This window comes from Scyliorhinus torazame, chromosome 19, assembly GCF_047496885.1.
Source record: "Scyliorhinus torazame isolate Kashiwa2021f chromosome 19, sScyTor2.1, whole genome shotgun sequence".
Taxonomy (NCBI): domain Eukaryota; kingdom Metazoa; phylum Chordata; class Chondrichthyes; order Carcharhiniformes; family Scyliorhinidae; genus Scyliorhinus; species Scyliorhinus torazame.
Window position 1 is genome coordinate 11,190,281 of NC_092725.1, and position 16,683 is coordinate 11,206,963.

The following is a 16,683-nucleotide window of genomic DNA, read 5'->3' on the forward strand; positions in this document are numbered from 1 at the left end:
GAGACTGAGGGAGGGGGAGTGAGGGAGTCCCACAGTTTGGAGGCTGAGGGAGGGGGGAGTGAGGGAGTCCCACAGTTTGGAGACTGAGGGAGGGGGAGTGAGGGAGTCCCACAGTTTGGAGACTGAGGGAGGGGGAGTGAGGGAGTCCCACAGTTTGGAGACTGAGGGAAGGGGGAGTGAGGGAGTCCCACAGTTTGGAGACTAAGGGAGGGGGAGTGAGGGAGTCCCACAGTTTGGAGGCAAAGGGAGGGGGGAGTGAGGGAGTCCCACAGTTTGGAGACAGAGGGAGGGGGGGGAGTGAGGGAGTCCCACAGTTTGGAGACTGAGGGAGGGGGGAGTGAGGGAGTCCCACAGTTTGGAGACAGAAGGAGGGGGGGGAGTGAGGGAGTCCCACAGTTTGGAGACTGAGGGAGGGGGGGAGTGAGGGAGTCCCACAGTTTGAAGACTGAGGGAGGGGGGAGTGAGGGAGTCCCACAGTTTGGAGACAGAGGGAGGGGGGGGAGTGAGGGAGTCCCACAGTTTGGAGACTGAGGGAGGGGGGAGTGAGGGAGTCCCACAGTTTGAAGACTGAGGGAGAGGGGAGTGAGGGAGTCCCACAGTTTGGAGACTGAGGGAGGGGGACTGAGGGAGTCCCACAGTTTTGGAGACTGAGGGAGGGGGGAGTGAGGGAGACCCACAGTTTGGAGACTGAGGGAGGGCGGAGTAAGGGAGTCCCACAGTTTGGAGACTGAGGGAGGGGCGAGCGAGGGAGTCCCGCAGTTTGGAGACTGAGGGAGGGGGGAGTGAGGGAGTCCCACTTTTTGGAGACTGAGGGAGGGGGGAGTGAGGGAGTCCCACAGTTTGGAGACTGAGGGAGGGGGAAGTGAGGGAGTCCCACAGTTTGGAGGCTGAGGGAGGGCGGAGTAAGGGAGTCCCACAGTTTGGAGACTGAGGGAGGGGCGAGCGAGGGAGTCCCGCAGTTTGGAGACTGAGGGAGGGGGGAGTGAGGGAGTCCCACAGTTTGGAGACTGAGGGAGGGGGAGTGAGGGAGTCCCGCAGTTTGGAGACTGAGGGAGGGGGAGTGAGGGAGTCCCGCAGTTTGGAGACTGAGGGTGGGGGAGTGAGGGAGTCCCACAGTTTGGAGACTGAGGGAGGGGAGTGAGGGAGTCCCAAAGTTTGGAGACTGAGGGAGGGGGAGTGAGGGAGTCCCACAGTTTGGAGGCTGAGGGAGGGGGGAGTGAGGGAGTCCCACAGTTTGGAGACTGAGGGAGGGGGAGTGAGGGAGTCCCACAGTTTGGAGACTGAGGGAGGGGGAGTGAGGGAGTCCCACAGTTTGGAGACTGAGGGAAGGGGGAGTGAGGGAGTCCCACAGTTTGGAGACAAAGGGAGGGGGAGTGAGGGAGTCCCACAGTTTGGAGGCAAAGGGAGGGGGGAGTGAGGGAGTCCCACAGTTTGGAGACTGAGGAAGGGGGGAGTGAGGGAGTCCCACAGTTTGGAGACAGAGGGAGGGGGGGAGTGAGGGAGTCCCACAGTTTGGAGACTGAGGGAGGGGGGAGTGAGGGAGTCCCACAGTTTGAAGACTGAGGGAGGGGGGAGTGAGGGAGTCCCACAGTTTGGAGACAGAGGGAGGGGGGGGGGAGTGAGGGAGTCCCACAGTTTGGAGACTGAGGGAGGGGGGAGTGAGGGAGTCCCACAGTTTGAAGACTGAGGGAGGGGGGAGTGAGGGAGTCCCACAGTTTGGAGACTGAGGGAGGGGGACTGAGGGAGTCCCACAGTTTTGGAGACTGAGGGAGGGGGGAGTGAGGGAGACCCACAGTTTGGAGACTGAGGGAGGGGGGAGAGAGGGAGTCCCACAGTTTGGAGACTGAGTGGGAGAGGAGTGAGGGAGGCCCACAGTTTGGAGACTGAGGGAGGGGGGAGTGAGGGAGTCCCACAGTTTGGAGACTGAGGGAGGGGGGAGTGAGCGAGTCCCACAGTTTGGAGACTGAGGGAGGGGGGAGTGAGGGAGTCACACAGTTTGGAGACTGAGGGAGGGGGAGTGAGGGAGTCCCACAGTTTGGAGACTGAGGGAGGGGGGAGTGTGGGAGTCCCACAGATTGGAGACTGAGTGGGAGAGGAGTGAGGGAGGCCCACAGTTTGGAGACTGAGGGAGGGGGGAGTGAGGGAGTCCCACAGTTTGGAGACTGAGGGAGGGGGGAGTGAGGGAGTCCCACAGTTTGGAGACTGAGGGAGGGGGGAGTGAGGGAGTACTATAGTTTAGAGACTGAGGGAGGGGGGAGTGAGGGAGTCCCACAGTTTGGAGGCTGAGGGGGGGGAGTGAGGGAATCCCACAGTTTGGAGACTGAGGGAGGGGGGAGTGAGGGTGCCCCACAGTTTGGAGATTGAGGGAGGGGGGAGTGAGGGAGTCCCACAATTTGGAGGCTGAGGGATGGGGGAGTGAGGGAGTCCCACAGTTCGGAGACTGAGGGAGGGGGGAGTGAGGGAGTCCCACAGTTTGGAGACTGAGGGAGGGGGGAGTGAGGGAGTCCAACAGTTTGGATACTGAGGGGGGGAGTGAGGGAGTCCCACAGTTTGGAGACTGAGGGAGGGGGGAGTGAGGGAGTCCCACTGTTTGGGGGACTGAGGGAGGGGGAGTGAGGGAGTCCCACAGTTTGGAGACTAAGGGAGGGGGAGTGAGGGATTCCCACAGTTTGGAGACTGAGGGAGGGGGGAGTGAGGGAGTCCCACAGATTGGAGACTGAGGGAGGGGGAGTGAGGGAGTCCCACAGTTTGGAGGCTGAGGGAGGGGGAGCGAGGGAGTCCCACAGTTTGGGGACTGAGAGAGGGGGAGTGAGGGAGTCCCACAGTTTGGAGACTAAGGGAGGGGGAGTGAGGGAGTCCCACAGTTTGGGGACTGAGATAGGGGGAAGTGAGAGGGTCCCACAGTTTGGAGACTGAGGGAGGGGGGGAGTGAGGGAGTCCCACAGTTTGTGGCCTGAGGGAGGGGGAGTGAGGGAGTCCCACAGTTTGGCGACTGAGGGAGGGGGGGAGTGAGGGAGCCCCACAGTTTGGAGACTGAGTGGGAGAGGAGTGAGGGAGGCCCACAGTTTGGAGACTGAGGGAGGGGGGAGTGAGGGAGTCCCACAGTTTGGAGACTGAGGGAGGGGGGAGTGAGGGAGTCCCACAGTTTGGAGACTGAGGGAGGGGGGAGTGAGGGAGTACAATAGTTTAGAGACTGAGGGAGGGGGGAGTGAGCGAGTCCCACAGTTTGGAGGCTGAGGGGGGGGAGTGAGGGAATCCCACAGTTTGGAGACTGAGGGAGGGGGGAGTGAGGGTGCCCCACAGTTTGGAGATTGAGGGAGGGGGGAGTGAGGGAGTCCCACAATTTGGAGGCTGATGGATGGGGGAGTGAGGGAGTCCCACAGTTCGGAGACTGAGGGAGGGGGGAGTGAGTGAGTCCCACAGTTTGGAGACTGAGGGAGGGGGTACTGAGGGAGTCCTACAGTTTGGAGGCTGAGGGAGGGGGGAGTGATGGAGTCCAACAGTTTGGATACTGAGGGGGGGAGTGAGGGAGTCCCACAGTTTGGAGACTGAGGGAGGGGGGAGTGAGGGAGTCCCACTGTTTGGGGACTGAGGGAGGGGGAGTGAGGGAGTCCCACAGTTTGGGGACTGAGGGAGGGGGAGTGAGGGAGTCCCACAGTTTGGAGACTAAGGGAGGGGGAGTGAGGGATTCCCACAGTTTGGAGACTGAGGGAGGGGGGAGTGAGGGAGTCCCACAGATTGGAGACTGAGGGAGGGGGAGTGAGGGAGTCCCACAGTTTGGAGGCTGAGGGAGGGGGAGCGAGGGAGTCCCACAGTTTGGGGACTGAGGGAGGGGGGAGTGAGGGAGTCCCACAGTTTGGAGACTGAGGGAGGGGGAGCGAGGGAGTCTCACAGTTTGGAGACTGAGGGAGGGGGAGTGAGGGAGTCCCACAGTTTGGAGACTGAGGGAGGGGGGAGTGAGGGAGTCCCACAGTTTGGAGACTGAGGGAGGGGGGAGTGAGGGAGTCCCACAGTTTGGAGACTGAGGGAGGGGGGAGTGAGGGAGTCTCACAGTTTGGAGACTGGGGGGGGAGGGGGAGTGAGGGAGTCTCACAGTTTGGAGACTGAGGGAGGGGGAGAGAGGGAGTCTCACAGTTTGGAGACTGAGGGAGGGGGGAGTGAGGGAGTCTCACAGTTTGGAGATTGAGGGGGGGGGGGAGGGAGTCTCACAGTTTGGAGACTGAGGCAGGGGGAGTGAGGGAGTCTCACAGTTTGGAGACTGAGGGAGGGGGGAGTGAGGGAGTCCCACAGTTTGGAGACTGAGGGAGGGGGGAGTGAGGGAGTCCCACAGTTTGGAGACTGAGGGAGGGGGGAGTGAGGGAGTCCCACAGTTTGGAGACTGAGGGAGGGGGGGAGCGAGGGAGTCCCACAGTTTGGAGACTGAGGGAGGGGGGAGTGAGGGAGTCCCACAGTTTGGAGACTGAGGGAGGGGGGAGCGAGGGAGTCTCACAGTTTGGAGACTGAGGGAGGGGGAGTGTGGGAATCCCACAGTTTGGAGTCTGAGGGAGGGGGGAGTGAGAGAGTCCCACAGTTTGGAGACTGAGGGAGGGGGAGCGAGGGAGTCTCACAGTTTGGAGACTGAGGGAGGGGGAGTGTGGGAATCCCACAGTTTGGAGTCTGAGGGAGGGGGGAGTGAGAGAGTCCCACAGTTTGGAGGCTGAGGGAAGGGGGGAGTGAGGGAGTCCCACAGTCGGAGACTGAGGGAGGGGGAGTGAGGGAGTCCCACAGTTTGGAGACTGAGGGAGGGCGGAGTGAGGGAGTCTCACATTTTGGAGACTGAGCGAGGGGGGGAGTGAGGGAGTCCCACAGTTTGGAGGCTGAGGAGAGGGGGAGTGAGGGAGTCCCACAGTTTGGAGACTGAGGGAGTCCCACAGTTTGAGACTGAGGAGGGGGAATGAGGGAGTCCCACAGTTTGGAGACTGAGGGGAGGAGGGGAGGTGAGGGAGTCCCACAGTTTGGAGACTGTGGAGGGGGAGTGAGGGAGTCCCACAGTTTGGAGACTGAGGGAGGGGGAGTGAGGGAGTCCCACAATTTGGAGGCTGAGGGAGGGGGAGTGAGGGAGTCCCACAGTTTGGAGACTGTGGGAGGGGGAGTGAGGGAGTCCCACAGTTTGGAGACTGAGGGAGGGGGAGTGAGGGAGTCCCACAGTTTGGAGACTGAGGGACGGGGGAGTGAGGGAGTCTCACAGTTTGGAGACTGAGGGAGGGGGGAGTGAGGGAGTCCCACAGTTTGGAGATTGAGGGAGTGGGGGAGTGAGGGAGCCCCACAGTTTGGAGACTGTGGAGGGGGGAGTGAGGGAGTCCACAGTTTGGAGGCTGAGGGAGGGGGGAGTGAGGGAGTCCACAGTTTGGAGACTGAGGGAGCGGGGAGTGAGGGAGTCTCACAGTTTGGAGACTGTGGAGGGGGGAGTGAGGGAGTCCCACAGTTTGGAGACTGAGGGAGGGGGAGTCCCACAGTTTGGAGACTGAGGGAGGGGGGAGTGAGGGAGTCACACAGTTTGGAGACTGAGGGGGGGGGGGGAGTGAGGGAGTCCCACAGTTTGGAGACTGAGTGGGAGAGGAGTGAGGGAGGCCCACAGTTTGGAGACTGAGGGAGGGGGAAGTGAGGGAGTCCCACAGTTTGGAGGCTGAGGGAGGGCGGAGTAAGGGAGTCCCACAGTTTGGAGACTGAGGGAGGGGGCGAGCGAGGGAGTCCCGCAGTTTGGAGACTGAGGGAGGGGGGAGTGAGGGAGTCCCACAGTTTGGAGACTGAGGGAGGGGGAGTGAGGGAGTCCCACAGTTTGGAGACTGAGGGAGGGGGAAGTGAGGGAGTCCCACAGTTTGGAGGCTGAGGGAGGGCAGAGTAAGGGAGTCCACAGTTTGGAGACTGAGGGAGGGGCGAGCGAGGGAGTCCCGCAGTTTGGAGACTGAGGGAGGGGGGAGTGAGGGAGTCCCACAGTTTGGAGACTGAGGGAGGGGGAGTGAGGGAGTCCCGCAGTTTGGAGACTGAGGGAGGGGGAGTGAGGGAGTCCCGCAGTTTGGAGACTGAGGGAGGGGGAGTGAGGGAGTCCCACAGTTTGGAGACTGAGGGAGGGGAGTGAGGGAGTCCCAAAATTTGGAGACTGAGGGAGGGGGAGTGAGGGAGTCCCCACAGTTTGGAGGCTGAGGGAGGGGGGAGTGAGGGAGTCCCACAGTTTGGAGACTGAGGTAGGGGGGAGTGAGGGAGTCCCAAAGTTTGGAGACTGAGGGAGGGGGAGTGAGGGAGTCCCACAGTTTGGAGACTGAGGGAAGGGGGAGGAGGGAGTCCCACAGTTTGGAGACTGAGGGAGGGGGAGTGAGGGAGTCCCACAGTTTGGAGGCAAAGGGAGGGGGGAGTGAGGGAGTCCCACAGTTTGGAGACAGAGGGAGGGGGGGAGTGAGGAGTCCCACAGTTTGGAGACTGAGGGAGGGGGGAGTGAGGGAGTCCCACAGTTTGGAGACAGAGGGAGGGGGGGGGAGTGAGGGAGTCCCACAGTTTGGAGACTGAGGGAGGGGGGAGTGAGGGAGTCCACAGTTTGAAGACTGAGGGAGGGGGGAGTGAGGGAGTCCCACAGTTTGAAGACTGAGGGAGGGGGGAGTGAGGGAGTCCCACTCTTTGGAGACTGAGGGAGGGGGACTGAGGGAGTCCCACAGTTTTGGAGACTGAGGGAGGGGGGGAGTGAGGGAGACCCACAGTTTGGAGACTGAGGGAGGGGGGAGAGAGGGAGTCCCACAGTTTGGAGACTGAGTGGGAGAGGAGTGAGGGAGGCCCACAGTTTGGAGACTGAGGGAGGGGGGGAGTGAGGGAGTCCCACAGTTTGGAGACTGAGGGAGGGGGGAGTGAGGGAGTCCCACAGTTTGGAGACTGAGGGAGGGGGGAGTGAGGGAGTCACACAGTTTGGAGACTGAGGGAGGGGGAGTGAGGGAGTCCCACAGTTTGGAGACTGAGGGAGGGGGGAGTGTGGGAGTCCCACAGATTGGAGACTGAGTGGGAGAGGAGTGAGGGAGGCCCACAATTTGGAGACTGAGGGAGGGGGGAGTGAGGGAGTCCCACAGTTTGGAGACTGAGGGAGGGGGGAGTGAGGGAGTCCCACAGTTTGGAGACTGAGGGAGGGGGGAGTGAGGGAGTACAATAGTTTAGAGACTGAGGGAGGGGGGAGTGAGGGAGTCCCACAGTTTGGAGGCTGAGGGGGGGGAGTGAGGGAATCCCACAGTTTGGAGACTGAGGGAGGGGGGAGTGAGGGTGCCCCACAGTTTGGAGATTGAGGGAGGGGGGAGTGAGGGAGTCCCACAATTTGGAGGCTGAGGGATGGGGGAGTGAGGGAGTCCCACAGTTCGGAGACTGAGGGAGGGGGAGTGAGGGAGTCCCACAGTTTGGAGACTGAGGGAGGGGGTACTGAGGGAGTCCTACAGTTTGGAGGCTGAGGAGGGGGGAGTGAGGGAGTCCAACAGTTTGGATACTGAAGGGGGGAGTGAGGGAGTCCCACAGTTTGGAGACTGAGGGAGGGGGGAGTGAGGGAGTCCCACTGTTTGGGGACTGAGGGAGGGGGAGTGAGGGAGTCCCACAGTTTGGGGACTGAGGGAGGGGGAGTGAGTGAGTCCCACAGTTTGGAGACTAAGGGAGGGGGAGTGAGGATTCCACAGTTTGGAGACTGAGGGAGGGGGAGTGAGGGAGTCCCGCAGTTTGGGGACTGAGGGAGGGGGAGTGAGGGATTCCCACAGTTTGGAGACTGAGGGAGGCGGAGTGAGGGAGTCCCACAGATTGGAGACTGAGGGAGGGGGAGTGAGGGAGTCCCACAGTTTGGAGGCTGAGGGAGGGGGAGCGAGGGAGTCCCACAGTTTGGGGACTGAGGGAGGGGGAGTGAGGGAGTCCCACAGTTTGGAGACTAAGGGAGGGGGAGTGAGGGAGTCCCACAGTTTGGGGACTGAGGGAGGGGGAGTGAGGGAGTCCCACAGTTTGGAGACTGAGGGAGGGGGAGTGAGGGAGTCCCACCAGTTTGGAGACTGAGGGAGGGGGGGAGTGAGGGAGTCCCACAGTTTGTGGACTGAGGGAGGGGGAGTGAGGAGTCCCACAGTTTGGCGACTGAAGGAGGGGGGGAGTGAGGGAGCCCCACAGTTTGGAGACTGAGGGAGGGGGGGGGAGTGAGGGAGTCCCACAGTTTGGGGACTGAGGGAGGGAGAGTGAGGGAGTCCTACAGTTTGGAGACTGAGGGAGGGGGAGTGAGGGAGTCCCACAGTTTGGAGGCTGTGGGAGGGGGGAGTGAGGTAGTCCCACAGTTTGGAGACTGAGGGAGGGGGAGTGAGGGAGTCCCACAGTTTGGACGCTGAGGGAGGGGGGAGTGAGGAAATCCCACAGTTTGGAGACTGAGGGAGGGGGGAGTGAGGGTGCCCCACAGTTTGGAGATTAAGGGAGGGGGGGAGTGAGGGAGTCCCACAATTTGGAGGCTGAGGGATGGGGGAGTGAGGGAGTCCCACAGTTTGGAGACTGAGGGAGGGGGGAGTGAGGAGTCCCACAGTTTGGAGTCTGAGGGAGGGGAGAGTGAGGGAGTCTCACAGTTTGGAGATTGAGGAGTGGGGGAGTGAGGGAGCCCCACAGTTTGGAGACTGTGGAGGGGGGAGTGAGGGAGTCCCACCAGTTTGGAGGCTGAGGGAGGGGGGAGTGAGTGAGTCCCACAGTTTGGAGACTGCGGGAGCGGGGAGTGAGCGAGTCTCACAGTTTGGAGACTGAGGGAGGGGGAGTGAGGGAGTCCCACAGTTTGGAGACTGAGGGAGGGGGGAGTGAGGGAGTCCCACAGTTTGGAGACTGAGGGAGGGGGGAGTGAGGGAGTCCCACAGTTTGGAGACTGAGGGAGGGGGGGTGAGTGAGGGAGTCCCACAGTTTGGAGACTGAAAGAGGCGCGAGTGAGGGAGTCCCACAGTTTGGAGACTGAGGGTGGGGGAGTGAGGGAGTCCCACAGTTTGGAGACTGAGGGAGGGGGGAGTGAGGGAGTCACACAGTTTGGAGACTGAGGGAGGGGGGGAGTCCCACAGTTTGGAGACTGAGGGAGGGGGGGAGTGAGGGAGTCCCACAGTTTGGAGACTGAGGGATGGGGGAGTGAGGGAGTTCCACAGTTTGGAGACTGAGGGGATGGGGAGTGAGGGAGTCCCACAGTTTGGAGTCTGTGGGGAGGGGTGAGTGAGGGAGGTCTCACAGTTGGAGACTGAGGGGGGGGGGGGAGTGAGGGAGTCCCACAGTTTGGAGATTGAGGGAGGGGGGGAGTGAGGGAGTCCCACAGTTTGGAGATTGAGGGAGGGGGGGAGTGAGGTAGTCCCACAGTTTGGAGACTGATGGAGGGGGAGTGAGGGGAGTCCCACAGTTTGGAGACTCGTGGGCAGGGGGGATGACGGAGTCTCACAGTTTAGAGACTGAGGGAGGGGGGAGTGAGGGAGTCCCACAGTTTGGAGATTGAGGAGGGGGAAAGTGAGGGAGTCCCACAGTTTGGAGACTGAGGGAGGGGTGAGTGAGGGAGTCCCACAGTTTGGAGGCTGAGGGAGGGGGGAGTGAGGGAGTCCCCACTCTTTGGAGACTGAGGGAGGGGGGAGCGAGGGAGTCTCACAGTTTGGAAACTGAGGGAGGGGGAGTGAGGGAGTCCCACAGTTTGGAGACTGAGGGAGGGGGGAGTGAGGGAGTCCCACAGTTTGGAGACTGAGGGAGGGGGGGAGTGAGGGAGTCCCACAGTTTGGAGACTGAGGGAGGGGGGGAGTGAGGGAGTCTCACAGTTTGGAGACTGAGGGGGGGGGGGGAGGTGAGGGAGTATCACAGTTTGGAGACTGACGGAGGGGGAGAGAGGGTGTCTCACAGTTTGGAGACTGAGGGAGGGGGGAGTGAGGGAGTCTCACAGTTTGGAGATTGAGGGGGGGGGTGAGGGAGTCTCACAGTTTGGAGACTGAGGGAGGGGGAGTGAGGGAGTCTCACAGTTTGGAGACTGAGGAGGGGGGAGTGAGGGAGTCCCACAGTTTGGAGACTGAGGGAGGGGGGAGTGAGGGAGTCCCACAGTTTGAAGACTGAGGGAGGGGGGAGCGAGGGAGTCTCACAGTTTGGAGACTGAGGGAGGGGGAGTGTGGGAATCCCACAGATTGGAGTCTGAGGGAGGGGGGAGTGAGAGAGTCCCACAGTTTGGAGACTGAGGGAGGGGGAGTGAGGGAGTCCCACAGTTTGGAGACTGAGGGAGGTGGGAGTGAGGGAGTCCCACAGTTTGGAGACTGCGGGAGGGGGGAGTGAGGGAGTCTCACAGTTTGGAGGCTGAGGGAGGGGGAGTGAGGGAGTCCCACAGTTCGGAGACTGAGGGAGGGGGAGTGAGGGAGTCCCACAGTTTGGAGACTGAGGGAGGGCGGAGTGAGGGAGTCTCACATTTTGGAGACTGAGGGAGGGGGGAGTGAGGGAGTCCCACAGTTTGGAGGGCTGAGGAAGGGGGGAGTGAGGGAGTCCCACAGTTTGGAGACTGAGGGAGTCCCACAGTTTGGAGACTGAGGGAGGGGGAGTGAGGGAGTCCCACAGTTTGGAGACTGTGGGAGGGGAGTGAGGGAGTCCCACAGTTTGGAGACTGAGGGAGGGGAGTGAGGAGTCCCACAGTTTGGAGGCTGAGGGAGGGGGAGTGAGGGAGTCCCACAGTTTGGAGACTGTGGGAGGGGGAGTGAGGGGAGTCCCACAGTTTGGAGACTGAGGGAGGGGGAGTGAGGGAGTCCCACAGTTGGAGACTGAGGGACGGGGGAGTGAGGGAGTCTCACAGTTTGGAGACTGAGGGAGGGGGGGAGTGAGGGAGTCCCACAGTTTGGAGATTGAGGGAGTGGGGGAGTGAGGGAGCCCCACAGTTTGGAGACTGTGGAGGGGGGGAGTGAGGGAGTCCCACAGTTTGGAGGCTGAGGGAGGCGGGAGTGAGGGAGTCCCACAGTTTGGAGACTGAGGGAGCGGGGAGTCTCACAGTTTGGAGGCTGTGGAGGGGGAGTGAGGGAGTCCCCACAGTTTGGAGGCTGAGGGAGGGGGGAGTGAGGGAGTCCCACAGTTTGGAGACTTGAGGGAGGGGGGAGTGAGGGGAGTCCCCACAGTTTGGAGACTGAGGGAGGGGGGAGTGAGGGAGTCCCACAGTTTGGAGACTGAGGGAGGGGGGAGTGAGGGAGTCCCACAGTTTGGAGACTGAGGGAGGGGGGAGTGAGGAGTCCCACAGTTGGAGACTGAGGGTGGGGGGAGTGAGGGAGTCCCACAGTTTGGAGACTGAGGGAGGGGGGAGTGAGGGAGTCACACAGTTTGAGACTGAGGGAGGGGGGGAGTGAGGGAGTCCCACAGTTTGGAGACTGAGGGAGGGGGGTGAGGGAGTCCCACAGTTTGGAGACTGAGGGAGGGGGAGTGAGGGAGTCCCACAGTTTGGAGACTGAGGGATGGGGAGTGAGGGAGTCCCACAGTTTGGAGACTGTGGGAGGGGGAGTGAGGGAGTCCCACAGTTTGGAGACTGTGGGAGGGGGGAGTGAGGGAGTCTCACAGTTTGGAGACTGAGGGAGGGGGGAGTGAGGGAGTCCCACAGTTTGGAGATTGAGGGAGGGGGGAGTGAGGGAGTCCCACAGTTTGGAGACTGAGGGAGGGGCGAGTGAGGGAGTCCCACAGTTTGGAGACTGTGGGAGGGGGGAGTGAGGGAGTCCCACAGTTTAGAGACTGAGGGAGGGGGGAGTGAGGGAGTCCCACAGTTTGGAGATTGAGGGAGGGGGGAAGTGAGGGAGTCCCACAGTTTGGAGGCTGAGGGAGGGGGAGTGAGGGAGTCTCACAGTTTAGAGACTGAGGGAGGGGGGAGTGAGGGAGTCCCACAGTTTGGAGATTGAGGGAGGGGGGAAGTGAGGGAGTCCCACAGTTTGGAGACTGACGGAGGGGTGAGTGAGGGAGTCCCACAGTTTGGAGGCTGAGGGAGGGGGGAGTGAGGGAGTCCCACAGTTTGGAGACTGAGGGAGGGGGAGCGAGGGAGTCTCACAGTTTGGAGACTGAGGGAGGGGGAGTGAGGGAGTCCCACAGTTTGGAGACTGAGAGAGGGGGGAGTGAGGGAGTCCCACAGTTAGGAGACTGAGGGAGGGGGGGAGTGAGGGATTCCCGCAGTTTGGAGATTGAGGGAGGGGGGAGTGAGGGAGCCCCACAGTTTGGAGACTGAGGGAGGGGGGATTGAGGGAGTCCCACAGTTTGGAGACTGAGGGAGGGGGGAGTGAGGGAGTCCCACAGTTTGGAGACTGAGGGAGGGGGGAGTGAGGGAGTCCCACAGTTTGGAGACTGAGGGAGGGGGGAGTGAGGGAGTCCCACAGTTTGGAGACTCAGGGAGGGGGGAGTGAGGGAGTCCCACAGTTTGGAGACTGCGGGAGGGGAGAGTGAGGGATTCCCGCAGTTTGGAGATTGAGGGAGGGGGGAGTGAGGGAGCCCCACAGTTTGGAGACTGAGGGAGGGGGGGAGTGAGGGAGTCCCACAGTTTGGAGACTGTGGGAGGGGGATGACGGAGTCTCACAGTTTAGAGACTGAGGGAGGGGGGAGTGAGGGAGTCCCACAGTTTGGAGATTGAGGGAGGGGGAAAGTGAGGGAGTCCCACAGTTTGGAGACTGAGGGAGGGGTGAGTGAGGGAGGTCCCACAGTTTGGAGGCTGACGGGAGGGGGAGTGAGGGAGTCCCACTCTTTGGAGACTGAGGGAGGGGGAGCGAGGGAGTCTCACAGTTTGGAAACTGAGGGAGGGGGAGTGAGGGAGTCCCCACAGTTTGGAGACTGAGGGAGGGGGGGAGTGAGGGAGTCCCACAGTTTGGAGACTGAGGGAGGGGGGAGTGAGGGAGTCCCACAGTTTGGAGACTGAGGGAGGGGGGAGTGAGGGAGTCTCACAGTTTGGAGACTGAGGGGGGGGGGGGTGAGGGAGTCTCACAGTTTGGAGACTGACGGAGGGGGAGAGGGTGTCTCACAGTTTGGAGACTGAGGGAGGGGGGAGTGAGGGAGTCTCACAGTTTGGAGATTGAGGGGGGGGGTGAGGGAGTCTCACAGTTTGGAGACTGAGGGAGGGGGAGTGAGGGAGTCTCACAGTTTGGAGACTGAGGGAGGGGGGAGTGAGGGAGTCCCACAGTTTGAAGACTGAGGGAGGGGGGGAGTGAGGGAGTCCCACAGTTTGAAGACTGAGGGAGGGGGGAGCGAGGGAGTCTCACAGTTTGGAGACTGAGGGAGGGGGAGTGTGGGAATCCCACAGTTTGGAGTCTGAGGGAGGGGGGAGTGAGAGAGTCCCACAGTTTGGAGACTGAGGGAGGGGGAGTGAGGGAGTCCCACAGTTTGGAGACTGAGGGAGGTGGGCAGTGAGGGAGGCCCACAGTTTGGAGACTGCGGGAGGGGGGAGTGAGGGAGTCTCACAGTTTGGAGGCTGAGGGAGGGGGAGTGAGGGAGTCCCACAGTTTGGAGGCTGAGGGAGGGGGAGTGAGGGAGTCCCACAGTTCGGAGACTGAGGGAGGGGGAGTGAGGGAGTCCCACAGTTTGGAGACTGAGGGAGGGCGGAGTGAGGGAGTCTCACATTTTGGAGACTGAGGGAGGGGGAGTGAGGGAGTCACACAGTTTGGAGGCTGAGGAAGGGGGAGTGAGGGAGTCCCACAGTTTGGAGACTGAGGGAGTCCCACAGTTTGGAGACTGAGGGAGGGGGGTGAGGGAGTCCCACAGTTTGGAGACTGAGGGATGGGGAGTGAGGGAGTTCCACAGTTTGGAGACTGTGGGAGGGGGAGTGAGGGAGTCCCACAGTTTGGAGACTGTGGGAGGGGGGAGTGAGGGAGTCTCACAGTTTGGAGACTGAGGGAGGGGGGAGTGAGGGAGTCCCACAGTTTGGAGACTGAGGGAGGGGGGAGTGAGGGAGGTCCCACAGTTTGGAGACTGAGGGACGGGGGAGTGAGGGAGTCCCACAGTTTGGAGACTGAGGGAGGGGGGAGTGAGGGAGTCCCACAGTTTGGAGACTGAGGGACGGGGGAGTGAGGGAGTCTCACAGTTTGGAGACTGAGGGAGGGGGGGAGTGAGGGAGTCCCACAGTTTGGAGATTGAGGGAGTGGGGGAGTGAGGGAGCCCCACAGTTTGGAGACTGTGGAGGGGGGAGTGAGGGAGTCCCACAGTTTGGAGGCTGAGGGAGGGGGGGAGTGAGGGAGTCCCACAGTTTGGAGACTGAGGGAGCGGGGGAGTCTCACAGTTTGGAGGCTGTGGAGGGGGGAGTGAGGGAGTCCCACAGTTTGGAGGCTGAGGAGGGGGGGAGTGAGGGAGTCCCACAGTTTGGAGACTGAGGGAGGGGGGAGTGAGGGAGTCCCACAGTTTGGAGACTGAGGGAGGGGGGAGTGAGGGAGTCCCACAGTTTGGAGACTGAGGGAGGGGGGAGTGAGGGAGTCCCACAGTTTGGAGACTGAGGGAGGGGGGAGTGAGGGAGTCCCACAGTTTGGAGACTGAGGGAGGGGGGAGTGAGGGAGTCCCACAGTTTGGAGACTGAGGGTGGGGGGAGTGAGGGAGTCCCACAGTTTGGAGACTGAGGGAGGGGGGAGTGAGGGAGTCACACAGTTTGGAGACTGAGGGAGGGGGGAGTGAGGGAGTCCCACAGTTTGGAGACTGAGGGAGGGGGGTGAGGGAGTCCCACAGTTTGGGAGACTGAGGGATGGGGAGTGAGGGAGTTCCACAGTTTGGAGACTGTGGGAGGGGGAGTGAGGGAGTCCCACAGTTTGGAGACTGTGGGAGGGGGAGTGAGGGAGTCTCACAGTTTGGAGACTGAGGGAGGGGGGAGTGAGGGAGTCCCACAGTTTGGAGATTGAGGGAGGGGGGAGTGAGGGAGTCCCACAGTTTGGAGACTGAGGGAGGGGCGAGTGAGGGAGTCCCACAGTTTGGAGACTGTGGGAGGGGGGAGTGAGGGAGTCCCACAGTTTAGAGACTGAGGAGGGGGGAGTGAGGGAGTCCCACAGTTTGGAGATTGAGGGAGGGGGGAAGTGAGGGAGTCCCACAGTTTGGAGGCTGAGGGAGGGGGGAGTGAGGGAGTCTCACAGTTTAGAGACTGAGGGAGGGGGGAGTGAGGGAGTCCCACAGTTTGGAGATTGAGGGAGGGGGGAAGTGAGGGAGTCCCACAGTTTGGAGATTGAGGGAGTGGGGGAGTGAGGGAGCCCCACAGTTTGGAGACTGTGGAGGGGGGAGTGAGGGAGTCCCACAGTTTGGAGGCTGAGGGAGGGGGGAAGTGAGCGAGTCCCACAGTTTGGAGACTGAGGGAGCGGGGAGTCTCACAGTTTGGAGGCTGTGGAGGGGGGAGTGAGGGAGTCCCACAGTTTTGAGGCTGAGGGAGGGGGGAGTGAGGAGTCCCACAGTTTGGAGACTGAGGGAGGGGGGAGTGAGGGAGTCCCACAGTTTGGAGACTGAGGGAGGGGGGAGTGAGGGGAGTCCCACAGTTTGGAGACTGAGGGAGGGGGGGGGAGTGAGGGAGTCCCACAGTTTGGAGACTGAGGGAGGGGGGAGTGAGGGAGTCCCACAGTTTGGAGACTGAGGGAGGGGGGAGTGAGGGAGTCCCACAGTTTGGAGACTGAGGGAGGGGGGTGAGGGAGTCCCACAGTTTGGAGACTGAGGGATGGGGAGTGAGGGAGTTCCACAGTTTGGAGAGTGAGGGATGGGGAGTGAGGGGGAGTCCCACAGTTTGGAGACTGAGGGATGGGGAGTGAGGGAGTCCACAGTTGGAGACTGTGGGAGGGGGAGTGAGGGAGTCCCACAGTTTGGAGACTGTGGGAGGGGGAGTGAGGGAGTCTCACAGTTTGGAGGACTGAGGGAGGGGGGAGTGAGGGAGTCTCACAGTTTGGAGATTGAGGGAGGGGGGAGTGAGGGAGTCCCCACAGTTTGGAGACTGAGGGAGGGGCGAGTGAGGGAGTCCCACAGTTTGGAGACTGTGGGAGGGGGGAGTGAGGGGAGTCCCACAGTTTAGAGACTGAGGGAGGGGGGAGTGAGGGAGTCCCACAGTTTGGAGATTGAGGGAGGGGGGAAGTGAGGGAGTCCCACAGTTTGGAGGCTGAGGGAGGGGGGAGTGAGGGAGTCTCACAGTTTAGAGACTGAGGGAGGGGGGGAGTGAGGGAGTCCCACAGTTTGGAGATTGAGGGAGGGGGGAAGTGAGGGAGTCCCACAGTTTGGAGACTGACGGAGGGGTGAGTGAGGGGAGTCCCACAGTTTGGAGGCTGAGGGAGGGGGGAGTGAGGGAGTCCCACAGTTTGGAGACTGAGGGAGGGGGAGCGAGGGAGTTTCACAGTTTGGAGACTGAGGGAGGGGGAGTGAGGGAGTCCCACAGTTTGGAGACTGAGAGAGGGGGGAGTGAGGGAGTCCCACAGTTAGGAGACAGGTGGAGGGGGGGGTGAGGGATTCCCGCAGTTTGGAGATTGAGGGAGGGGGGAGTGAGGGAGCCCCACAGTTTGGAGACTGAGGGAGGGGGGATTGAGGGAGTCCCACAGTTTGGAGACTGAGGGGAGGGGGGGAGTGAGGGAGTCCCACAGTTTGGAGACTGAGGGAGGGGGGAGTGAGGGAGTCCCACAGTTTGGAGACTGAGGGAGGGGGGAGTGAGGCAGTCCCACAGTTTGGAGACTGAGGGAGGGGGGAGTGAGGGAGTCCCACAGTTTGGAGACTGAG